General features: G+C 37.3%; 4 long non-coding RNA genes across 7 annotated transcripts; 2 read left to right on the forward strand and 2 right to left on the reverse strand.

Annotated features, from left to right (window-relative positions):
* Window positions 1–7,395: 7,395 nt before the first annotated feature.
* Window positions 7,396–8,351, reverse strand: LOC149111278 (uncharacterized). The gene is made up of 2 exons (XR_016208089.1): window positions 7,722–8,351; window positions 7,396–7,545 (listed from the first exon to the last, which is right to left on the reverse strand). It is a non-coding gene; the product is annotated as an uncharacterized LOC149111278 (long non-coding RNA).
* A 4,284-nt stretch (window positions 8,352–12,635) lies between these two features.
* LOC110052204 (uncharacterized) lies at window positions 12,636–16,788 on the forward strand. 3 transcript variants are annotated; one of them, XR_016207902.1, is made up of 4 exons: window positions 12,636–12,764; window positions 14,220–14,364; window positions 14,937–15,031; window positions 16,599–16,788. It is a non-coding gene; the product is annotated as an uncharacterized LOC110052204 (long non-coding RNA). The 3 variants fall into 3 exon arrangements; XR_002297027.2 differs by having other exon boundaries at window positions 12,637–12,764; window positions 14,937–15,027; XR_016207901.1 differs by having other exon boundaries at window positions 12,650–12,764; window positions 14,251–14,364; window positions 14,937–15,027.
* A 998-nt stretch (window positions 16,789–17,786) lies between these two features.
* LOC110052212 (uncharacterized) lies at window positions 17,787–25,327 on the reverse strand. 2 transcript variants are annotated; one of them, XR_016207904.1, is made up of 4 exons: window positions 25,130–25,327; window positions 24,915–24,973; window positions 18,756–18,889; window positions 17,787–18,043 (listed from the first exon to the last, which is right to left on the reverse strand). It is a non-coding gene; the product is annotated as an uncharacterized LOC110052212 (long non-coding RNA). The 2 variants fall into 2 exon arrangements; XR_016207903.1 differs by having other exon boundaries at window positions 25,090–25,327.
* Window positions 21,033–23,131, forward strand: LOC149111279 (uncharacterized). The gene is made up of 2 exons (XR_016207905.1): window positions 21,033–21,246; window positions 22,706–23,131. It is a non-coding gene; the product is annotated as an uncharacterized LOC149111279 (long non-coding RNA).
* Window positions 25,328–25,902: the final 575 nt, after the last annotated feature.

A 25,902-nucleotide genomic window follows, 5' to 3' on the forward strand; every position in this document is an offset into this window, starting at 1 on the left:
ATCTCAAATAGCGCCTTCGTTAGGAAACCAGTGCATTTTGAATTTAACAGTATGGCGGTGCGTGATCTTTGGTTTTAGAAGTTAAAGTACTAGGAAAAACACTCTTGTTCTTTGGCCATTTCAATTTGTTCAGCACGGATATTCGTGGTGACCTATATTTTTTATTATATAATTTTGGTGTACAACTTATCGTCGTTAAGTTAAAAAAATAAAATAAAATAAAATAAAATAAATTGTTCGGAAGGAAAAAAAAAGATATAGCTGAACTTATCATTGGTTACGTAATGTTACTTGACTTACTTACAAATACTTGCGATTAATAATTACAAAAAAGAAGATGGAGCGGACCGACATACTAGGGAAATCCCTATAAATAAAATGTTGGACCATATATACATATGTACAATATATTAAAAAAGCCAAAAATCTACTTAACAAAAAAAAAAAAAAAAAAAAAAAAACTCCAGTTACTTTGAAAGCGCACGCACGTACACTATGGGGCGCCGTTTGTAAATTTATTATTTAGACCGAATTTGTGCCATTTTCCCCTTATTTATAAACAATTGAAAATGCCAGAAAATTTATTTATAAATCAGACAAAAGAACTTGCCCGCTGATATGTAAATAATTATTTTAGGTTCGTCCTGGTTTATAAATAATCTTTTATCATAGAGTTATGATATATAAATAATAAACTACACAACTTCAATTATTTATAAATCAGGTCATCTCTCAAATAGTTATTTACATATCATAAAGTTTGTAAATCTTATTATTTATAAATAAATTATTTCGCCGGGAGTCTAAATTCATTATTTACAAATAATGAAGTTTCATTTCGCTGAATGTAAGTTTATTGTTTATAAATAATTAACTTCACTGACTGTGTAAATTCATTATTTAGAAATAATGAATTTCACCTCGCCGAGTGTAAATTTATTATTTATAAATGATGAAGTTCACCGAGTGTGTAAATTCATTATTTAGAAATAATGAACTTTCATCTCGCCGAGTGTAAATTTATTGTTTAGAAATAATGAACTTAACCGAGTGTGTAAATTCATTATTTAGAAATAATAAATTTCACCTCGCCGAGTGTAAATTTATTATTTAGAAATAATGAACTTAACCGAGTGTGTAAATTCATTATTTAGAAATAATAAATTTCACCTCGCCGAGTGTAAATTTATTATTTAGAAATAATGAACTTCACTGAGTGTGTAAATTCACTATTTAGAAATAATGAACTTAACCGAGTGTGAAAATTCATTATTTAGAAATAATGAACGTCACCGAGTGTGTAAATTCGTTATTTAGAAATAATGAACTTTCATCTCGCCAAGTGTTAATTTATTATTTACAAATATGAACATCACCGAGTGTGTAAATGCATTATTTAGAAATAATGAAGTTTTATCTCGCCGAGTGTAAATTTATTATTTAGAAATAATGAACATCATTGAGTTTGTAAATTCATTATTTAGGCTGGTTTTCACTAGCGACCGAGTCGTAGTCGGAGTCGTAATCAGAAACGTAAAGCGATACGATCTAGTGAAAATCAAACCGACGGAGTCGAAGAACACCCATTCCGCTTATGTCTCAGTCGCTTACGATCTAGTGAAAACTAGATCGTCGGAGTCGGAAGCAAAAACCGAAGAATAAACCAATAACAATGCTTGCTTCCGGGCCTTGTGATTGGTTGGTTCTTCTGCTTCTGCTTCCGACTCCGATAGTCAGTTTTCACTAGATCATAAACGAAGGAGTCGTGACGGAATCGGAAGAAATGGAAACGTTCTGATTCTTCCGACTCCGATTCCGTCGAGCTTATGACTCCGCTTACGGCTCCGATTTTCGATTTTCACTAGGTCGTAAGCACTCTTACGTATCTGACTACGACCCCGGCTACGACTCCGTCGCTAGTGAAAACCAGCCTAAATAATGAATTTACAAACTCAATGATGTTCATTATTTCTAAATAACGAATTTACACACTCGGTGACGTTCATTATTTCTAAATAATGAATTTACACACTCGGTTAAGTTCATTATTTCTAAATAATGCATTTACACACTCGGTTAAGTTCATTATTTCTAAATAATGCATTTACACACTCGGTTAAGTTCATTATTTCTAAATAATGAATTTACACACTCGGTTAAGTTCATTATTTCTAAATAATGCATTTACACACTCGGTTAAGTTCATTATTTCTAAATAATGAATTTTCACACTCGGTGATGTTCATTATTTCTAAATAATGCATTTACACACTCGGTTAAGTTCATTATTTCTAAATAATGCATTTACACACTCGGTTAAGTTCATTATTTCTAAATAATGAATTTTCACACTCGGTGATGTTCATTATTTCTAAATAATGCATTTACACACTCGGTTAAGTTCATTATTTCTAAATAATGCATTTACACACTCGGTTAAGTTCATTATTTCTAAATAATGCATTTACACACTCGGTTAAGTTCATTATTTCTAAATAATGAATTTACACACTCGGTTAAGTTCATTATTTCTAAATAATGAATTTTCACACTCGGTGATGTTCATTATTTCTAAATAATGCATTTACACACTCGGTTAAGTTCATTATTTCTAAATAATGCATTTACACACTCGGTTAAGTTCATTATTTCTAAATAATGCATTTACACACTCGGTTAAGTTCATTATTTCTAAATAATGCATTTACACACTCGGTTAAGTTCATTATTTCTAAATAATGCATTTACACACTCGGTTAAGTTCATTATTTCTAAATAATGAATTTTCACACTCGGTGATGTTCATTATTTCTAAATAATAAATTTACACTCGGCGAGATAAAACTTCATTATTTCTAAATAATGCATTTACACACTCGGTGATGTTCATATTTGTAAATAATAAATTAACACTTGGCGAGATGAAAGTTCATTATTTCTAAATAACGAATTTACACACTCGGTGACGTTCATTATTTCTAAATAATGAATTTTCACACTCGGTTAAGTTCATTATTTCTAAATAATGAATTTACACACTCGGTGAAGTTCATTATTTCTAAATAATAAATTTACACTCGGCGAGGTGAAATTTATTATTTCTAAATAATGAATTTACACACTCGGTTAAGTTCATTATTTCTAAATAATAAATTTACACTCGGCGAGGTGAAATTTATTATTTCTAAATAATGAATTTACACACTCGGTTAAGTTCATTATTTCTAAACAATAAATTTACACTCGGCGAGATGAAAGTTCATTATTTCTAAATAATGAATTTACACACTCGGTGAACTTCATCATTTATAAATAATAAATTTACACTCGGCGAGGTGAAATTCATTATTTCTAAATAATGAATTTACACAGTCAGTGAAGTTAATTATTTATAAACAATAAACTTACATTCAGCGAAATGAAACTTCATTATTTGTAAATAATGAATTTAGACTCCCGGCGAAATAATTTATTTATAAATAATAAGATTTACAAACTTTATGATATGTAAATAACTATTTGAGAGATGACCTGATTTATAAATAATTGAAGTTGTGTAGTTTATTATTTATATATCATAACTCTATGATAAAAGATTATTTATAAACCAGGACGAACCTAAAATAATTATTTACATATCAGCGGGCAAGTTCTTTTGTCTGATTTATAAATAAATTTTCTGGCATTTTCAATTGTTTATAAATAAGGGGAAAATGGCACAAATTCGGTCTAAATAATAAATTTACAAACGGCGCCCCATACGTACACAAGATGCAAGTTACGACCTTGAAAACAACAACTCGAGAGACCTTTTATGTCGATTGCGTTTAAATATATGTTAATGTTCCATCATTATATATTATGCTTGAAACTTTCTACCTATGAAGTTATTATTATTATCATTATTATTATCATTATCATTATCATTATCATTATCATTATCATTATGATTATCATTATTTTTATTAGTATTATTATTAAGGATTTACTTTAAAAAACTTCTCTTCCAGCTACCGCAATATTTAACGTGAACCGATGGGTAAGATTGGCCCATCATACCTCTTTTGCGAGCATATAGTGACCTTTTACAGAGTGACTCGATCCGCGCGCGAAGCTATTTACTTAGTTATGTATTGTTATGTTTCTATGTAAATATTTCAGAGTTTTAGTCAGTGTCTCATTAGCATTCTTATAATCGATTGTATATATTTGGGCGCATGCGATTTTGTATAGTGACCTATTTTTTTTATTGTATTCTTCGACACAGTGATTGGTGGGAAACATTCAGACAAAAGTTTTGAAAAAATATCGTTCGACAGCTTTCATATCTGAGGAATCACCACCAATATGGCTGCTCTACACTGGGCTCTGTAAATTTGTGCGTAATATTTCGACGGATATCTAAAGTTACCTAAAACTTGGAGAAGTGTCCTCTTTATCTATCGCAATATCGCAGTTTCTTTATCCACAAAATGGTTTCAGTCGATTTATAGATGTTATTTGCCGGCTGGGAGGTTCGTTTAGAGAAAAGCTGTGACCGAGGTCTTGAAAATGCTACCCGAGGACCATGGCCTCTGGCAGGATTTTCAAGTCCAAGGTCACAGTTTTTCTCTTTACTGACCGGCTCTAAGCCAGTAAATAACTTTTTTATTTTTCCCTCCCTCTCAAATCACTTTTATAATTGTTGTCCCACCACACACACATCTCGTGCGTGTTACCGTGACCGTGGTCAGAGATAGGAAAACCCGAACCGCGCTAAGAATCAATCAGAATGCGTAATGTTGTCCCCCTCCCCCCGGGGAATACTCCCTTATATGGGCTACATAGATTTTAGCGGTTTTTTAGTTTGAAAAAGGGTATAGATTTTGACTCTGAAATAGAGTATGTTTTTAACTCTGTCTTGGTATTGGGCATTTTGTTTATAAGAAAATGGTTTTTAGCCGTCAACATTGGCAAATTTGTAGCCCTTCTCAAACGGTTTTGGTAACTGAAAGCCAATTCTGATTAGCAAGGGTCATACAAAAAAGAGCCATCAACTATTTTTAGAGGTCTGAAATGGGGTATCGATTTTTTGGGTGTGGGGTTCGAAGACAGCCACCAAAACCTTTGAGGAGTATTCCACGCCCCGGATGTTGTCATCAGTCTTACACGAACTTATTACAAGGAAATAGCTACCACATGTCCTGCAAAACGCTGCAGCGCTAAACGTCTTCCAAGGCTTTTTTCGAGCCTAGCAGAGTTTTTTTCTGGTTGAAATGAAACAGATATATTCCACGTTGCCTTGTGTAGAATCTATCTGTCTTAAATAATAATAAAGAAACACAAAGCATGTTGATGACGTTGATCTCTAAGGACGCTTTAATTTCCAACCGACCAAAAATTCCGGCGGAAATTTCCGGAAATTTCCATGGGCGAATGGTACAGACTTTTGCAGTGTGGAAAACGACAAGCTGCACAGTTTTGTTCGCCTGGAAATTTTCAATGACTTCGAGGTTTAAATCGCAACTATAGAAGCAAACAGAACAATGATATGTCAACATCGTCACTTTTTATAGACCACAACAGCAAGGACCTTATACAAACCACAACGGCAGCGAAAAAGTCGCAAAACAAATGGTTTCAGTGAGTCGTACAATGGTTCTGCACGCGTTTTAAATCTCTGTACATGTTCTAGCCAACCTAGTCAAAACAAACAAGTACTCCACGGGGGCATTATTTTTATCAATCGCTTTCTTCATGAATTTAGCTGTAGCTAGTATTTATCGACATATAGGTGGAAGATTCGAAAATATTTCCATTTTCGAATATGCATCGCCGTCATCCTTGCGTGAGTTGTCCAACTCGCTGTGATCGCGGCCAAAGGAACTAGCTAGCGCTGAGTAGAAAATTGCGAATTTGCATAATTTATGAAAAAGAGGACAACCTCGTGAGGTATAACCAAATTTTCGAACATTTTTTCCGAGAAATTTCCGTTCCATTTGATTTTCATCCCGGTTGAATGGTTCGCTTTTCGGAAATTCAACAATTTCCGGATTTTCTGGAACCTTTCCCTGGAAATTTCCGTACCATTTGTTCCCGTTTCGAAAATTTCGGACTGTTTGGTCAAATGGAAAGCGCCTTAAGTCTGTTCCCTAAGAGATCATAAATTAGAACCAATCAAAAAACTGGCCACTCACGTGGTCATCAGCAGCCATGCAAATTTATTGGAACAAAATTAGGCTGTTTTAATAACTATATGGCTAGCTCCGTGAGCCGGCAAGATGAATCAAATCCTGCGCTGTGATTGGCTACTCGAGCGGGCAAGCTGGAGCTATCTTGCCCGCTCGGGACTACCCGCCGTGTCCCGCAAGGAAAATTTTACCGAAAGCCATATAATAAATCCTTTATTGATCAAGCTTGTTCGATCAAGATGGCTGAATATTGCCCTCGTTCTTTTTTTTCGAGTTTATGGACCGAGACGCAGTGGAAGTCCATAAAATCGCAAAAACAGAACTTGACCAATATCCAGCCATCTTGACCTCACACTTGGCCAATAACCCATATTTATAAGAAAGGCCGCCGTTTCAATGTTTTTAAACACCAATATGGCTGCCGTGCCGAGGTCAAGTGGAAACGCTCTCAAATTTACAAATAGATTCCATGTTGCCGCGCGTCTGTTCAGTATAAGTAGAATTCTACTAGTATACAAACGTAATGTACATGTTGCAGTCTGATTGGCTGAGCTACTCGTATAATGTTAGCCATTTGGGAGCTTAAAAGCAAACTACGATGACGACGGCAACGAGAACGTCACCAAACAAAGATTTAATGAGCAAAACAATAGTAGTACACGAAAGTTATATAAATCTTTGTACTTTTCTTTGCCGTCCTCTGCACGACAGTAGGGACCTTAAGATACGAGGACGGGAAGGCCAGGACGGCAACGGCAGTGGACGCGGGAAACTTTCGCGGGTCCCGTCGTGTCGCCAAAAACAAAATGCTTAAGATGTGCATTTTCGCAAAGGACAGCGACGTCAACAATTCGAACCTCGTACAAGCTATTCACAGAAGCAACGACATCCATTAGACTATAAAAGAGATGGTAGAAATCTTATCCTATTAGGCTTAAACGATAGTGAACAGCGACGCTGAATTTCTTTTTCTGTATAAGCGAAGCAAACATCTGTCAATATTCTAATAGAGAAACCATAATTTCCGTATGAAAAAATTAAACGAACAATCTGATCGACCTGCTTCAGATGGCTTTTCAGTTACCACTAAAGCGTTTGGGAATTCTGTCGCCGAAGAATCCTGACTTTTGGTGAACGTTTCAATTTCCATCTGTAATTGTAACAAGCATCATAAAAATCAAACAAATGCTGCTTCAAGTTCCGGGTAGCATAAAAAAACTGAACATCAGTTTGAAAATGTGTATTTTATTTGCTCGATAGATGCTCCATGGCATTCATTTTTACAACATTTTATCGACTGTACTTACACTGATGTATTCTCAATGCACACAGTTTGTATTGAACTTGCACACTCGTAATAGCGTCTGAACAGTGACTGCAGAAACACAAACGAACAGACAAAGAATATTTTATTCACATTTTCGTATCTCAGCGTAGTGTTCTGCACTACAATCACGAAAACTGTGAACCTTATAAACATTCCTATCAATATAACTGAAAATAACGTCGATTGGAACGGTTATCGAGGCAAAACAAGAGCAAAATACTCACGTTTTCGATACGACGGCTAGTCGGGCGAAATGGCGTCCTCGACGAGATGAGGACGGCAGAGAGATGAGTCGAGAGTTCTCATGCGCATGCCCGGTTGAGTTAATTTACTTCCGGTAGCCGTCCTAGCTCGTCCCGTCCTGGTATCTTAAGATGCCTAGTAATAACGTCAACATCTAGGCTGGGGAACGCGAACGAGGACGGCTAATTTTTCGTTTTTCCAGTTGGAATTGAAAGCTGTCATTGCATATTTGGGCGCTAGCACACGTTTTAAGAGCGATTGGCGTAGTGAACAGATCAATACAGTCGCGAATTCCGATGGCTAAATAGAAATTTATTTTTTACTAGGCGTCGTCCTCGGCGTCGCCGTCGTCGTTGCTTAGGGTGGTTCGACAGAGTTTTCTCTGGACCATACCCAGCATTTTCAATTGGCGTTTTACTAACTTTCCCTTACTCTGATCGATGTGGAAATTATACCAGTTTTTGGAAAAAGATTGAAGTTTGGTTGAATGTGTTTTTAAGGTAATCGATATTTCCATGGATATGATAAACATTGAAACCTTTTCAACGGAGTTTTTAGGTATTGTGTTTACCAGTGAATGGTTTGATTCCCTTCTAACGATCCAAATTATTTTAAGCCTGGCGGCTTTCTTTGTTCTACGAAAAGCAAAGGGAAGGACTTTGAAAAAAGAACCTATTTCTTCAAGTTGCCTGGGGCTGCAGAATCATGATAACAGGTAGCTGCTAACAATGTTCTGAATCTATAAACAACAGAACTTCCCGCTCTTGAGTCCACTCTTTAGATATCTTCCTTCGAACGGTCAGTCTTCCGCGATATGCGAACCCTTTTCACACGCTAACCCTCTGTGGAGAACTGAATGTTATATGTGACTTTGCTTCCTTTCTGAGAAGTCCTGAGCATGAAAGAAATAATTCTGAAACTGACAGCTGTAAATATACAAAGCAGTATTATTGAAACTCATGTCACAACTGCTAGGACTCGCTTGCACCTGCAAAACTTGCAAAGAGCGCATGTCCAACTGCATTTGTCTAGGGTGGGCCTTTGACTGCATGTTTACTTAACGAAAAATTTTCGTCGAGGGAGAAAAACTGGAGATTCTTCATCATAATAAAAATTTAAAGAAACGTAAAACCAACCAGAAAGAGTGTCCAGATTGACGAATATATTTGCATCTGCAAAGTCAAGTTTAAGGCTAATGCTGAGCAAAAAAATTACGATCAAAGACCACGATTCTAAACAAAAGAAGACAAAAGGCTACCAACTGGTTTCGGCTAGGCAAGTTTGTCATGTGTTTCTAACGGAATTATCGCTTCAGTTTAGAAATTTTCTTAATTAAACTTGAGACGTAAAATCGACAGCAGGAAAACTTGACAGATTATTGAAGCTCATGTCACAACCGCTTGGACTTGCTTGCACCTGTAAACCTTGCAAAGAGCGCATGCCCAACCGCATTTGTCGAGGGAGAAAACCTGGAAATTCGTCTGGATGGAAGAAATGCTAAGAAACTTAAAACCAACCAGATTGACTTACTGCCTTCCTCATTTGTATTATCCATATCTAGAAGGTCATCATCAGTGTTTTCCTCCAAGAAATTTTCGGGAATAAAGTCGTCAGGGCCTGTTAGTAAATTTTTAATTGGTAACAGTATTTGCATGCTCATCATTGACATAGTTGAACCGGGCAGTAAAATTAGCCAAACACAAGTTCTTTAGTTGTTTTGGTCTTCTTTGGTAGCGCTCAATGAGATTGTCAGACTCTATGTCATGAGAATTATCTGGTAACTCTCTTATTTTATTTAAATTCTTTAATAAGAAGGTCCTTTCATCTGGATATGATTTATTGATGATCTGAAACTCTCGGGTTGATAGGCAGCTTCCTGAGCACTTATTTCAACAGCATTTAGAAATTTGTTTCTTATGCGCCTCACTTTGATGTGAAGTTTATATGAAATAATTCATATATGAACTGCGGTTGTAGATGGAAGTGAAGAATGATCATCGCAGTAAATTTTCCAATGGAAAATTTACTGCGATGATCATTCTTCACTTGCGAAAGTGTTAATCTCCTCAAGAGGTTAAAATCATAGTTCTTGGGTTGGTGGCAAGGGAAAGTTAAACCTATAAACCCTCTGGCCTGTTCTCTTACATGTTATGCATGCCTCTGCATTTGGAGATTCACATGGTCATCCATTTCATTTCCATAAGGTTTTTGGCAAGTGAGATATTTATTAACAAAAGTAACAACTTTCTCATCAGAGTTTTTCTCATACTGTGGTGCATCTTTAACCCAAAACAGGCCATGAACATGAGGGCTGCCCTGCTAATGCGACATATCACCTGCTAATTTGTCACAATGTCTTCAATGTCTTCCGAAAATGTGTTCAAATGAGTAGAAATAGTTTCCGTTTAAATTAAGCTGTTATTTTAAAACAACTATTTGAGGGTTGAAATTTTAAGAAACTACACAACGTTTTTTAATACATGTTTCAACAGAATCTTCTGTCATCTTCAGTTTGAAGTACAAACTACAGAGTTGAATATATAGTGTGCGCAAAATGCTAATTGAATATAAGAACAAAAGGAAAACATGACATTGTTAAACATATTGCAGACCGACATTTTTCCGCCCGGCATTTTTCCACGCGCGTATGTGAGCCCATGTTCAGTGATAGGACCTCTCATATTTTCAAACACTTACAAAATTCTCAGCAATGCCGCACTTCATGCTCCAATGACTGTTTCAGTATCCTAGATCACGCTTCCACCACCTTCCAGCTTAAGATAAGAGAAGCTATTCATATTCAATGGGAAAAACCTACACTAAATCATCAACTTTATCATGTTAATTTAAAACTTTCTCTGTAATATTTTACATTGTCATGCTTCCTTTTGTTTTTATATTCAATTAGCATTTTGCGCGCACTATATATTCAACTCTGCACTATGTAATTTAAACTGAAGATGACAGAAGATTCTGTTGAAACATGTATTTAAAAGAAGTTGTGTTGTTTCTTAAAATTTCAACATGTCTTCTACTATCCAGACCTATTTGAGGGTTCTTGAAAAACTCAATATTGTATGTATGTGACCCAAAAACGTAAAATTAAATTCAGATTGCACTAAATCAACTTGCTTTAAAGATTAAGATAGTTTTGAGGTGGCTTATGACAAAAAAAGCTATTAAAGTTGGGTATGGTCTGGGTTCAAAAACATAGCACAACAAGTAGTTAGAATTGGGAAAGGTCAATTTCATGCCAGTGTACTTTGCTTTGAAGAAACAACCCATTTTAGTATGGAAAGTTGTTATTTTAGGCAGCCAGTTATATTAGTGATAGCTTATTATTCCATTTAGGAAATGTTTAATTATTAAGAATTGGACGGACACACAGGCTAACAGCCCAAATAGATGTCTCTAACGTCAGAATCTGCAAATAAATCTTATTAAATACCTTGATGGAAGATAGGTTGTAATTTCTGAAACGGAACTTACTGTCAGCAGATGTATTTTTTCCAAAGACCAATTATTTCATGCCAGTTTTCAATTTATTACAATCAATCAACCCATTAGTAGTATAAAACTGGTTATTACCACCAAACAATGGACGATAATTGAACTTATTTTCGGTAACATTTTATGTCTCGAGTTTAATTAAGAAAATTTCTGAACAGAAGGAATATTTCCCTTAGAAAGGCGCGACAAACTTGCCTAGTCGACACCAATGGGTATCCTTTTGTCCTCTTTTGTTTAAAATCGTGGTCTTTGGTCGTAATATTTGTGCTCAGCATTAGCCTTAATCTTGACTTTGGGAATGCAAGAATGTTTGTTAGAAAGGACACTCTTTCTGGCTGGTTTTAAGTTTCTTAGAATTTCTTTGATCTTTACGAATTTCAAGGTTTTCTCCCTCGACGAAAATTTTTCATTAAGTAAACATTTAGAGGCTCAACTTAGACAAATGCAGTTGGACATGCGCTCTTTGCAAGCTTTACAGGTGTCAGCAAGTCCCAGAAGATGTGACATGAGCTTCAATAAACTGTCAAGTTTTCCCGCTGTCGAATTTACGTCTCAAGTTTAATTTTAAAGAAAATTTCTAAACTGAAGCGATAATTCCCTTAGAAACACATGCCAAACTTGGCTAGCCGACCCCATTTGTCCTTTTTTGTTTAAGATCGTGGTCTTTGATCGTAATTTTTTTGCCCAGCATTAACCTTAAGGTTGACTTTAGAAATGCAAGAATGATCGTCAATCTGGACACCCTTTCTGGTTGGTTTCACCTTTCTTAAAATTTCTATTATGATGAAGAATGTCCAGTTTTTCTCCCTCGGCCAACATTTTTCGTTAAGTAAACAGTCAAAGGCCCACCCTAGACAAATGCAGTTGGGCATGCGCTCTTTCCAAGCTTTACAGCTGCAAGCAAGTCCTAGCAGTTGTGACATGAGCTTCAATAAACTGTCAAGTTTTCCTGCTGTCGATTTTACGTCTCAAGTTTAATAAAGAAAATTTCTAAACTGAAGCGATAATTCCCTTAGAATCACATGACAAACTTGGCTGAGACCCCATTTGTCCTCTTTTGCTTAATATAGTGGTCTTTGATCGTATTTTTCTTGCTCAGCGTCAGCCTTAAGCTTGACTTTGCAAATGCAAAAATGTTCGTCAATCAGGACACTCTTTCTGGTTGGTTTTACGTTTCTAAAAATGATGAAGAATGTCTAGTTTTTCTCCCTCGACGAACATTTTTCGTTAAGTAAACAGTTAACGGCCCACCCTAGACAAATGCAGTCGGGCATGCGCACTATGCAAGCTTTGCAGGTGCAAGCAAGTCCTAGCAATGGTGACATGAATTTCAATAATACTTTTTTGCCAATTTACAGCTGTCAGTTTCAAAACTATTTGTTTCATGTTCAGGACCTCTTAAAAGGAGGCAAAGTCATTCGGTTCTCCACAAAGAGCTAGCGTGTGAGGAGGTTTCGCTTATCGCGGAAGACTGACCGTTTGAAGGAAGATATCTAAAGAGAAGACTAAACGCGGTAAGTTTTGTTGTTTGTTATTCAGTACATCGTCAGCAGCTTGGTGTTATCATGATATTTCTTTGTGATTCAATGCACCAGCCACAGGCAACTTGAAGAAATAGCAGTTGTTGTTGTTGTTGTTTAAATCCTTCCTTTTGCTCTTCGTAGAACAAAAGCAAGCCGCCGGGCTTAAAATAGTTTAGATGGTTAGATGGGAATTAAACCATTTACTGGTTAACTAAATATCTTAAAACTCCGTTAAAACCCTAGACCAATAAAGTGCGACGATTATATACGGACTTATATATTTTTGAGGAGACTCCATATTATAGAAAAAAAAAAATTGCTAAGTAGCAGATTAGAAGAATATTCCAGTGATTTATTTACTAAGTTGTGAAAACTCCGTCATTACCGTATTTTAGTTTAAGATGCGCAATTTGATGTAGCTGTTCGTTTTCTTGTTGATCCCGTTCTAAACATTTGTCTTGTTAATTAGTTTCATTAAACGGTGTCGGAAGTGCGAGAGAGGATAGGCCGAGAACTCTCAACGAGACAATGTAGCGTTTATTTTAGACAACTGAGCGCTTGTTGGATTTCGAAAGAAAAGAAAAAAGGACTGAAACGTGTAAACATTTGACGTTTTTGTATGTCAGTTACATGATGCTAAAAAAGAAAAGCTTCATTTCTTAACTTTGATTGCTCACACGAATGATCAGCTTAATAAGCCACTTTACAGTTGTATGCTTAGTTACCTGGCCATGGATCCAAGCGAGGCTGGAGGTGAAATTGCTTTGATACAGACCTCTCTGCTTTTCTTATTCAAATGCCAACTAATTAGCACAAGGAAAACTTGATTTACACAACAAAGCAGCAAGGTCTGTATCAAAACAAGGCCATTTCCAGCCTCTCTGCCATTCAAAGGCCAGGCCACTAAGCAGACAACAGTAAAATGGACTATTTCAGAGGTGCTTTCAAGCCCCGTTCACTCTACGCCAGAGAAATTTAAAAACGAAGTTCCATTTCTACGCGGTTAGGCCTACCGTCCACACCAATCTGTCTGGAAAACGGATCTTTTCGAAAACACTATCAGTTCAAAAGGGAGAATTTGAAAACGCTGACCATGCGTTTTAGTGTGAACGGAAAATTATTTTTGAACACGGAGCTTTTCGAAAACAATAGTGTCACAGTAATAATGTGATTTCCCTGACCGACTTTTCGTCAAACACAAGTCCAAAACGACCGGTGATTGTTGCGTTTTCAAATTTCTTAGGCATAGTGTAGATGGGACCTTCAAATGTACTTAGGCAAGGCCTATAGGGAATAAATAAGAGCCGCTGCCCCGTCATCACAATTTCCAAGGAAAGGAGGGACTGATCGCATCAAAGAGCGCTTTCGTATTTTATGTTTTGTACGGAAGGTGGCAAATGTTCTCTGTAAGAATTCTATACTCTTCATGTATTTTTCGTCCACAAGTCCTGCTTTTCTGTTGTATTAAAAAAAAAAGCCATGGAGGCGAAGCTTGGGGCATGTTTGGTCGTGATGTTGGTTATTTTGGGGACTGTAACCGTACAAGGAGCAATACCAAGACACGAGACGTTTGCCAGGCGACCTGACTCGCGTGAGTGTTCCTTCATGATCCATTGATAAAGAGTAGTAGACATGGCATTTTATATAAAATGCAATTCTTAGTTTGTGTGTGGGTTCGACTCACTGAGGGCTAACAAAAGGACAATCTTTTCCTGTTTACAGCCGGTGAGGATTTTTTTTTGTTTTTAATAATTTAATTTAAAAAACACAGTTCTACAATACTTACTTACGTTACTTACAATACGGGTCACTTATGCTGGCAATACAATACTCAATACAGTTCCTTACAGAAAATACAATTACTTGCAATACGGGCTACTTACACTGCTAACAATATAATACTCTACTTACATTACTTGCTGTACATACAGTTACTTACAATACGTTATACTGTATATTGACTTTGAGGAGGGAGGAGTACTTCTCACTAAAACATTTAATTAAGAGATGTTTGCCAGGCGACCTGACTCGCGTGAGTGTTCCTTCGTGATCCATTGATAAGGAGTAGTAGACATGGCATTTTATATAAAATGCAATTCTTAGTTTGTGTGTGGGTTCGACTCATTGAGGGCTAACAAAAGAACAATCTTTTCTTGTTTACAGCCCGTGAGGATGAGGGCAAGAGATCCGCTCGTCAGAGGTGTCCCCCTCCTTTAAAACCCTGCGGTGAAGCCGGCTGCTGTGAACGATTTCGGTAGGTACGAGTTTAGGGCATATATCTAGCTAGTATTGACATTGATGTATTTATAAACCGTCGGTAAAATTTTCACTATCTTGTTCGGGTGGAATGGGTGAGAAACGAATCGACGAACGAATAATTTCCCAAACAAGGAAATCGCATTCACAAAACGGGCGAGAACAATTGACAATTTTTACCCGCCCGATGCTTTTCACACTCGCATTGACGAGTAGGCGAGCGCCAATTTCCCACACTGGTGTTGCGTGGATGTTTTCGTGGACAATTTGTTTATGTGTCGCTTCGTTTTCAAGTGAAGTAAAACCCCCAACGCTATGGGGATGCCTTCTTTGATATGCTATTCTCAAACTCATTAATAATTTATCAAAAGCAAATAAAATCACCACCGTGAAGGAGGTTTCGATACCTGGTCTTAATTGCGCATAAATTTTAACGATTTTACTTCTCCGTTTACTTCTCAGTTTTTGTTTTGATTGAGAAGATATATCAATACAATTGAATTGTATAAAAACGTTTGGTCGTTAATGTGATGGACTTAAGTAGTTGTAATAGTTTTACAAATAGTGTAAGTAGACGTACTGGTGTTGTAAGTAGGGTGAATCACAATTTAAGTGTCAAAAAGAAAAAAAGGAAAAAAAAAAGATATATCAAACACTCGAGACAGTGTTTCATCGGCTATCTTAACACCTCAAACACGTTCTCCAAAATACGTCAGTAACACTTGCTCATTTCACGTTGTTGTTTTGCAGATGACGGTTAAGAAGTGTACCAAGATTCAAAACGCAGGTGCAAAGCTATTGTTCTGCTCATTAAACCTTTTGTTTGTTGCCGTTCCAACAAACAACAGGTTTCATGATAAGTAGAACAGTGGCTCTGGACGTGCGTTGTAAGTCTTTGTACATTTCTTAACCGTCATCTGCAAAACAGCAACGTGAAATGACAAAGTTCTGCGCAGTCTGAGAAACGCAAACGACTTCGGCCAATTTTTCGTATTTCCATTTGGAACTGAAGGGCACTGAAGGCATACTAAACAGATCTAAGCAATGGCGAATTTCACTGGTGAAATATAAATCTATTTTTGACTAGTCGTCGTTGTTTTTTAAGGCCCCTATTTTTAAACCTCCTAAAACCGAATGAACGGCAAAATAATGAACAGCCAAACGAGCTCAAAACAAATGAAAGCGCAGTCGAAAAAAGGGATGGCCGAGAGTGCAGAAAGCATCTGTGCTCTGAAACGTCCTTTGAAAACCAAAAATATCAAATCACTTTTCGCCATGTTTCCCGCCATTTCGTCTCAGGTAGTAGCGAGAAAGTCACTTGGGCTGTCCACGCATCGTGCGAGTAACATCCTCAGGAGAACTGGGTACCATGTCTAAAAATAACTTAAGAGGAACTACGTCGTGTAAAAGGCTTATATGGGGGATTCACTCTCTTACCTTGATCTTCTCTTTGTATAATATATAAAAAAGGCCTGACCAACATAATGTGGATCCTCGAATTGGTAGAGTAGATTACATCACAATGGTGTATAACCCTGGATAATTACAAGTTTTCTTTTCTTTTTCCAGCAAATGATGGCGGCAATGATGTCTCATCAATGGAATGACGGCCTTAACTTAGTAACAAAATGATTAGTTGGTAAAATAAGGCTTGAAGAAGTAACTGAGTAAATGTGGGTAATGAGTAAATGCGGATAAACTTAAAACTTTAACGAAAATGTAACAAGGCGATAAATAAAGGCTTAATCATTCAAAAACATTTCTTTTGCCTCCATCATTTATTAAAACAGCAAGTAAAAAAAGAAAAGCAAATCAAAGGGACCCAATCAGACTTGACACGAGTCGACGTCATAGGTTTCAGGGTAGAATAGCTAAGCGAGCGAAGCGGTGTGAAGGTCGCGAAGCGGCCGAGTGGGCGACGAAGTCGTGAAAGGTCCGGCAGGTAATGAATAAAGAAGACGACGGACTTTTCTGAAAGTCTAGGACCCAATGGAAAAGTGAACGTAGACTTATGAAATGGTCAGCTTTGTTCAAGTGCTAGTTTGAGTCAGAAGGAAAAAAAACAGCATGATGAAAGAGGACGTAACCCTTTATAGCTGACACAAAGAAGAAGCCATAATCGGGGACGGAGACGAATTTTGCTATTTTAGAACAAATTGCGCCATCGCGTGTGCCACACGTGATGGCATGTGCCATATGCGCGTACTGCTGCTAGGACGCGAACAAGTATATAGTTTTAAAAACAGTTAGAAGTCAATAAAGTGTACAAACACCGTTCTTGTCCTACCGATTATTTTCATTCACAAGAAAAATGGGGTCACCTCTGACCTTAAAAGCGAGATTGTTTCTTCGACCTATTTTCGTGGTTCACATTTGTTGTCAAATGAAGTGGACTTACATTTTCCCTTCGCGAAGTTTGTAAGATTTAAGAATCTATATTAGTTTATGCTGACAACAGTTGTGAGTTACAATTTTCAGTAGGCCGAAAAACTTGAGGGACAAACAACCAATTGATTTGCTCGATAATTTTTGAATGTTACTGAAAGGAACTATCGTGTTTAAGTAAAGTCCTCCATCCATCCATCCATCCATCCAATTCATCTGGGACCTGCGCGTCATAACCAACAAATAGGCACCGGCTTTCACACAGTTTTTTTCCTATTGTTTGGCAAATTTACCTCTTTCCTAGCAGAACTGTCTTAACTTCCCCTCCCCGTAAATTTCCTTGTAATGAAGCGTCCACACTACGCAGGAGAATGTTGAAAACGCAGTTTTATTTCTTTAGTTCAGAACAAACTGATTTTTTTTTCTTTTTTAACCCGTTAGATTTTCAATTAAAAACGAACAGACTATCTTTATCAATGGATCACAGGAACTCTTACAAACAATTCTCCTTTCAAGCACTTCCAAGGGGTTCTTCTTCTTGTTTCTTGGCATTGCTCCTTGTACGGTAAGGATGCCCAAAATAATCAACATCAGGACCAAACAAAGCTTCGCCTCCATAGCTTTCTTTACTACGACAAAAAAAAAAAAGGCCGACTTGTGAGAAATACAAATGGAGATAATTCTTAATTTGATCCTTAAGGACCTAACCTAAAGAACATTTGGCAACCTCTGTACATGAGTTAAAATACAGAAGCACTGTTTGATATCCTACATTTTCCTTGAAACTTGGAACTTGCGAGGACAGATCAAAGCGAGGTAACGAATACTTTCTTCAAATACTGACAGAGACTACAGGCCGGCGTCTTCCCTATCGGTCTCCCACAATTTATTTACTGATTTAGTCTGTAGAAAATCAATTGCATTTTATTGGTCCAGAGTTTGACCACTTTTTCGCTTCATGAAAGGGAAACGGAAAAACCTATTTCTTCCGGTTGCCTAGGGCTGGTGCATGGAATCACAGGTAGTGAAGGTGAAGTCTGCATATGAACCAAGTGGCACATCAGGCCGGAGCTTATCGCGGTTTTTGCAGCATGAAGCGACTAGGAGTATTTCTACACCCCCTGGATGGGAACCTAGTCCATCGCAGTCCCCCAGCTTTAAATTCGCCGGTACCCATTCGTACCCCTGGGCGGAGAGAGGCCCCCAGCCAGGGCTCTAACCTGCAGCTGGACCACTCGATCCGAAGTCGAGCGCACTAACCATGACGCCACTGCGCCTCCCACGGAATCACAGGTAAATATCATGATAACACCTAGCTGCTCACAATGTACTGAAACTTACCGCGCTAGAGTCTTCTCTTTAGACATCTTCCTTCAAACGGTCAGTCGTCCCCGATAAGCGAAACCTTTCTAACAGGCTAGCTCTCCGTGGGGAACTGAATGTTTTATGTGGCTTTGCCTCCTTTTTAAGAAGTCCTAAACATGAAACAAATAATTTTAAACTTGACGGCTGTAAATTGGCAAAACAGTATCATCGAAACTCATGTCACAACTGTTAGGACTTGCTTGCACCAGTAAAGCTTGCAAAGAGCGCATGCCCAACTTCATTTGTCTAAGGTGAGCCTCTAAATGTTTACTTAACGAAAAATTTTCGCTGAGAGAGAAAAACTGGAAATTTATCATTATAATAGAAATTTTAAGAAATGTAAAACCAACCAGAAGGAGTGTCCTGACTAACAAAAACTTTTACATTCCTAAAATCAGGCTTAAGTCTAATGCTGAGCACAAAAATTACGATCAAAGACCGCGATTTTAAACAAAAGAAGACAAAAGGCAACCAATTAGGGTCCACTAGGCAAGCTTGTCATGTGTTTCTAAAGGAATTATCCCTTAGGTACAGAAATGCTTTTAATTAAACTCGAGACGTAAAGTGTTATCGAAATTGCGTTCAGTTATCGTCCATTGTTTAGGGGTAATAGCCAGTTTTAAACTAACAATGGCTTGATTGATTGTAATAAATTGAAAACTGGCATGAAATAATTGGTCTTCGGAAAAAAGACATCACTTGACAGTAAGTTTCGTTTCAGAAATAACAACCTATCTTCTACCAAGGTATTTAATTAGTTTTATTTGCAGATTGTGACGTTGGAAAGACACTAATTTAAGCTGTTGGCCTGTGTGTCCGTCCAATGCACAATAATTAAACATTTCCTTCATGAAATAGTAAGCTATCATGAAAAAAAGGCTTACCTAAAATAACCACTTTCCATATTAGAATGGTTTGGTCCTTAATTGCGAGCAATCTATGTTTTTCATTTACGGTTTTAGTTTCCCTAAGTAGGTAAAAGTCAAAGACGACGTAATACAAAAAAAAAAAAAAAATTACACCCTCTTTCAGTGTTACGTGCATAGGTGACATCTTCCGACCGTCTCTCGACATTCCATCTTTCGACATGCTATGTAAACGGCTGAAAGACCGTTTACCTGTGAAACTGGCAATTTTTTCCGGTTATTAGGGGAACAAATGACAAGTATATGATAATTACTGACCTCAAATGAATGAAGGAGACTGTGGACTCCCGATTTACGGGATAATTCAAACGATTTTAGTGTAGTCGATCGGCTCTCAATGTTGACTTCCGGTAGAGTTGGGCCGCTACCGCTCAGTTTAATATTCGAAAGATGTAAACAATTTGTCTCTCACAGAATGACTTATTGATCTCCTAGCCTGAGTTTGATGTCAAATAAATCCATCTTTCATGACTAAAAGTTGAGTTTGACCATAAAGAAGTCCGTTGTGCTTACATTTTTGACGTAGGCCAGGTTACATAACATGTCGAAAGATAGTTGCTACGCAAGTAACACTGAAAGCGGGTGTAAATGTCTCCAGCATAGTGTGGACGGGGCGTAATTGCCATGGGCAAATTAAGGCCAAAGTGACCAAGTTTCAAGGGAGGTTTGCAAGCCTTCGCAACTTTCTAATTGTTCCCAATTAACGTTCTGATTGGTTAGCTATGTTTCAACTGACCCGGTTCAAGTAGTCGCACAGTAAGTTTCATGAATGGTTGAACAAATTTTTTCCAAATTGAATTGCAAAATATTTCAATGACTGGACTGAATAGATATTTCAGCAAACAGATTGAATAAATGTTTTTATGATCTCTTATTTTGAAGCTAATGGTCCAAATACTCTCATTTTGTCTGGAAAATAGTTCCACCGTCGATACTCGAAGGCCAAAGCATTTCTTAACTGCAAAAACGGCCACAAGGGAAATTTGTTGCGTTTTTTTTTTTTTTTATGGTAAAACAACCTGCTGACACTGTCGCCAAATATATCTATTTATGTAAATACAGTTGCGACCACCTCTCGTAAGCGACCACCTCTCCTCAGCGACCAGTTTTCCAAAATTCCAAAAGTTTCAAGTCAAATCACAATATTTGGAACCTCTTGTAAGCGGCCACCTCTCGTAAGCGACCGCGACCACTTTGGGAGCTAAAAGTTTGAAATCAGTTTTCTTTTGTTTTTAACCTTCCATAACATGGCCGAAAATTTTGGACATTTGAGCCCGCATGGCAGTAGCGGCTTTTCCCAATCGATAATAAAAATGGCGTACCAGGAGGGAGAGGTGAACACGTCAGATTTGGCTGACCCTATGATCATGGCCATTATGACGTCACGGCGAAAGAAGCGCGCAAATGCAAAAATTTTCGAAAATGGCGTCGTCGTCTCTCGCTAATACAACTTTTTGAGGAGGATTTCTCCAATCATTCCAGCTACAAATGGTATTGTATCTGGATCTCAAGGAGTGATTATCATTTTTCTTTCTTGAGAGGTAAGTAGATTTTAATTACAACTGAAAAATCTTGCATAAAGTGTTACAGTCATCGCTCTCCGGTGGAAATATGTGGGGCAAAATTTTGACTATTTGCCCTGTAAAATTTCCTTTTTTTACGTGATAGGTAACTTAAAGAAACGTGCAACGTGGTCACAGAAGAGCTTACATGTGTAGGAAAAGATTGTAATCGAAGATGAGTTTGAAGAATCGGTAGTAAAAATGATCAGTCCATTTGAGTATGAAATATCTGCGATCTCGTGCTCGACACATGTTCTGCAACAGGCCTAGCAAACAGAAATATCCACAATGATGGAAATGAGAACTTTCTCAAACAAGAACTTAGGCTTAATTATTTAAATAAGAGTTATAGCCTGCCTACTGCACAACGGTGGTTAAAATGCAGACAAAGGATAAAATGAATATGCAGACTGCAGACTTTTTAAGAAATATCCCATTTCCTTTTATAGAGAGCTAAGTGCTCCGGTTAGCCTGAAATATACGGCTCATGTTAGCCGGTGTAAGGTTAGCTCATACTCTCTATAAATGAAAATGGGAATATGATATTCTTAAAAAGCCTGCAGTCTACATTTTACCCATAGTTTGCAGTCTAGTCTTGTAAGACTTCTCTTTAAGCATATTGACATACAAGGCCCTCTCTCCTCTGCATAGGCCTCTTTCATGCTGTTTAGACCGTAGGCTTGCAGTTTGGAGTATATTCAATTTCCATGGGGAGCTTCTGCGGAGGAGAGAGTATAAGGCCCCATTTATATGGTCTTCTGAAGCAACTTTATCAAGTTTATATGAACCGAAGTTGTCCCTCCAGGATTACTTAAGCGTTTTTTCATATTCCAATGCTCAGTTATCATTCTTTTTTTGATCACTACGGGGTTTTGTGAGTTAATTTAGATTTCTTCATACCATGAGTTGTCCCAGGTAGGTCAGTCATAGTATTTTGATGAAAAAAGGTTACCAGGCCTACCAGGGTTACCCTGGTGATGTTGCCAAGGGTGACTTGTGTTTCACTTTCTCAACAAAATGGTGAAAGTTACCTCGTCCAGGGTCACTGGGGCAAGGGCTTTCTTGGTTACCTAAGACCAAATAAGGGGCCTCACTGCCAGCTGGAATCATGTATGCTTATATAACAAAACTTGAGTTCCAAACTCTGGTCACCTTGAGTTCCTATTGCTGGATCTTATTATGTTTACAAAACTGGCACAGTTGATCAGCAATATTTAGGAATTTGAAGTTTGATTTACTTCAATTCCTAAACAATATTCTCTATGTAAGGATCCAAAAATGCTTTATGCAGAGTGTTTGTTGTAGTTTGTTTGACATGCTTCAGAAATTTTATTTTTCCTTTGTGCAGGTGAGGGTGCTGAAAAAATTTCTTTATATGAATCTGAAGACCTCAATTCAATGCATTGATACTGGAAATGAGCTATTTTATGTTTTATAGATTATGATATTAGCTCCATGTACATTACTGCATTGTATCTGCTTGGACGGGACTTAAAAGGTGTATGGGGTTTGATTGTTTAATTGTGAGAGTTACTTTTTTTTAATTGTAAATACATATTGAGTTCCTGGTGCTAGATCTCATTAAGAAATATGTTTTAGTTTTTTAATACATTTTCTATTGAAAAGAGTTAGGGGCGATGTAAAAACCAAAGAGGGAAGGGAGGTGATATAAACATTTACTCCAATTTTCAACTGGTGATTATTAAGAGGAGTCTTATTTGATCTTTTTAAACCTTAGGTTACCATCCTCCACCACCTTTGCAACACCATTCAAGCAGGCCCCATTTCTGGCAATACACGCAACCACCATGGAAAGCTATCTATTTATTGTTATTGTGCTGTCAATTAAACATTTAAAACCCAATCTTGTGCGTTTTTTTTTTTTGTTATTTGCTGAAAATGTACGGTTATTATTCTCTTGAAGCCAATAATAAACTCATCAATGCAAAAAGCAACAGGGAACCTGGGATGGATGGCACTGGGGAGAAATCAGACTTTGGGTTCATGTTTACAAGTACAACCTCTGTGACACTTTTCTCTAGAATATTTCTTTGTAGGTCAGTTTAAACTTAATGTAAAATAATTGTTAAAGCTATCTTTACTTACATAAGATTTATGATGAAAATTAAAAGCATAAAGTATAAAGAAAATAACTGATTATCATTTCAAACTTAGAGACAGTAAAGCTATTGCAGTTTCTCAAGACAGATACTATTAGAAAACAAGGGGTTTGGTTATGATAAGAGATCACCTGATATTGATCTTTCCAGCTTTGTCTTAACCTTCCTTATTGAACTCTTTGTTTTGGCAATAAGTCATTTTGGCGTTACAAGTTTCTCCTGGATAAGTTAACTCTTATTGCCAATGGTTTAGCATAGGAAGTGTCCCTGTTCGTATTTTCTTTCCTCTTTAATTCACTTGCTGCTCAGAACCAGATTCTGTATTTTTTAGTTCTTTCCATATAACATCCTATGAGTTTTCTTTTACAGCCAATACAAGTTTAATTGAACTCACTGTGATATTAAAAAAAAATTAGAACCCAAAGCGCTAGTTTAGGATACCTTTCTTGTAAGAGGTGCGAGACAAGAAATAGCTTTGCACTGCATGCAGACGCCCAAGGAAACAGATCCTGTTCCGATCTCATATTTGACAAACATTTTGAAATGAAATAAAGAACCTTTCTGCCAAGAGGTCTCATCCATGTTATTCTGAATATCATCTGTTTCATCTAAGTCTCCCGTACAGTGATTTTATATCATTTTACCACCTAAAATATCCACACGTCTGCTCGGCTTGCGTCAGTTGGTTGGTCTCGCTGAAGAAAATGTTGTTGACAGTTTTGCGGATAATTTAGCGCAGAAAAATAATTCCTTGGTACATTATTTACTTTAATTTCCAACCCAGCATATGACTTGATAGTTCAAATGTCTTTGTAAGGGAGCATTTTCCATCAAATACTTTCTCATATTTCGAGGGTTTCGAGTATCGATCAGCAGGTTCTCTACGCTATCGTCTACAAAATAATGGGTTTAAACCCACTGATCATTTTTATGCATATGTTAAATGATTCGTTCTTATCACCATTCAAACGTTTTAAACCATATCAAGATCACATTTTTGTTTTCGTGTTGTTTGTCGTTGGGTTCTCCAGATATCGCCCAGGAAACGGGCGTAAAGCTTCACTGTTCAATCACGTTTTCAATTGAGCAATCTCCAAATTTGGCGTGTTTTTGAGCCTTCCGACATCTAATTTTTGAAAACCAAGGTATTTTTGGACACAACATTAATAGGTTATCTTATTCCTGTGGTCTGTTGATCGCTTTCTTTCAAATTCTTTGAGCAATCATCGGATGAAAAACTTTTCTGGTGTCATTTTTTAGCGGTCATTGAAACTTCATTGGCTGGCTCACGAATGACGTCATAATGGCCAAGATCATCGGGCGCGCAATCGCATCGCTACGCAAACAAAGTTGACCTCTCCCTCCTGTGGCGTACGGAATTACAAAGCTTTGTATGAGACGCGATTGATTTACGGAAAATACAAGCACAACTAATGCTATTTTTCAGTTTGCCAAAATCGAGAATCATTCAGTGATATTTCAGCTCTATTTTAGTTAAAAAACCTACAGCAAAAATGAATTCCATACCTTTCACTCGGAACGATATCGTTTTGCAACTTCAGATCCAGTCAAAGCCTTAGAAACTCCTGCAGATCACCGGCAAAACAATCAAAGGTTGCACATTGTTCAGGGAATAACAAAAAATCCAACGACGCTACCCAATTTGCCAAAATCGATTCATAAAATACAGTTAAAGCCCTACCTGAATAATAAAAAATCCGATCTTCGGCTTATGAATTTACCTTTCACTTCGGCTGTTAAAAACCGTACACAATGAAATAAGTCCTGAGAAGAAAGGCAGACATGTAACGCAGTTCCCGTTCCGTTCCACTGCAAAAAGGGCGAAGAATTTCTCGGTTTTGCGACTTATTCTCAACCGAAAACCCGGCATGTTTGCTGTCAAAATTTTCAGCGAGAGCCAGGCCTTCTGGGCCTGCAGTTTTTTTGGACAGCAGTTAAAAGTTAAGAATGCAATCGTGTTGTATAGCATGCAGTATCAAGGCTCTTTGCAAGAGCGTGTCGCGGGAAATTCGCTTGGTCTGCCTGTTTATATTTTCGATTCGCTGTTTTATATTTAAAAGAATCGTAGAAACATAGAAATTCTTCCCCTTTTTCGCAGTGGAACGGAACAGGAACTCCGTGACATGTCTGCCTTTCTTCTCAGGGCATATTTCATTGTGTACGGTTTTTACCAGCCGAAGTGAAAGGTAAATTCATAAGCCGAAGATCGGATTTTAACAGTTTCTTGAGAAACTACAAATTCTCAATGTCTGAGGTGTTGAGTTACTACGATCGGGAGCGGTATCTCAACTGCATCGGCATTCATTCAAATCACGGTTTACAATATATAGCAAAGCCTTGTGTCAACAATGATCAGATTCTTCTAACAGTCAGCGTAACAAACAAGTGTTTAAAGAGCTGGTACGAGTTTAAGAAGCAAAAACCGTTCCCAGACGTTACGTTTATTGACATTGCAAATGCACTGAATCTAACTGTCTGTAGTCGACTTTACCAC

The sequence above is a fragment of the Orbicella faveolata genome, unplaced genomic scaffold (assembly GCF_042242905.1).
Source record: "Orbicella faveolata isolate gen_17 unplaced genomic scaffold, um_ofav_v1 contig_24, whole genome shotgun sequence".
NCBI lineage: Eukaryota > Metazoa > Cnidaria > Anthozoa > Scleractinia > Merulinidae > Orbicella > Orbicella faveolata.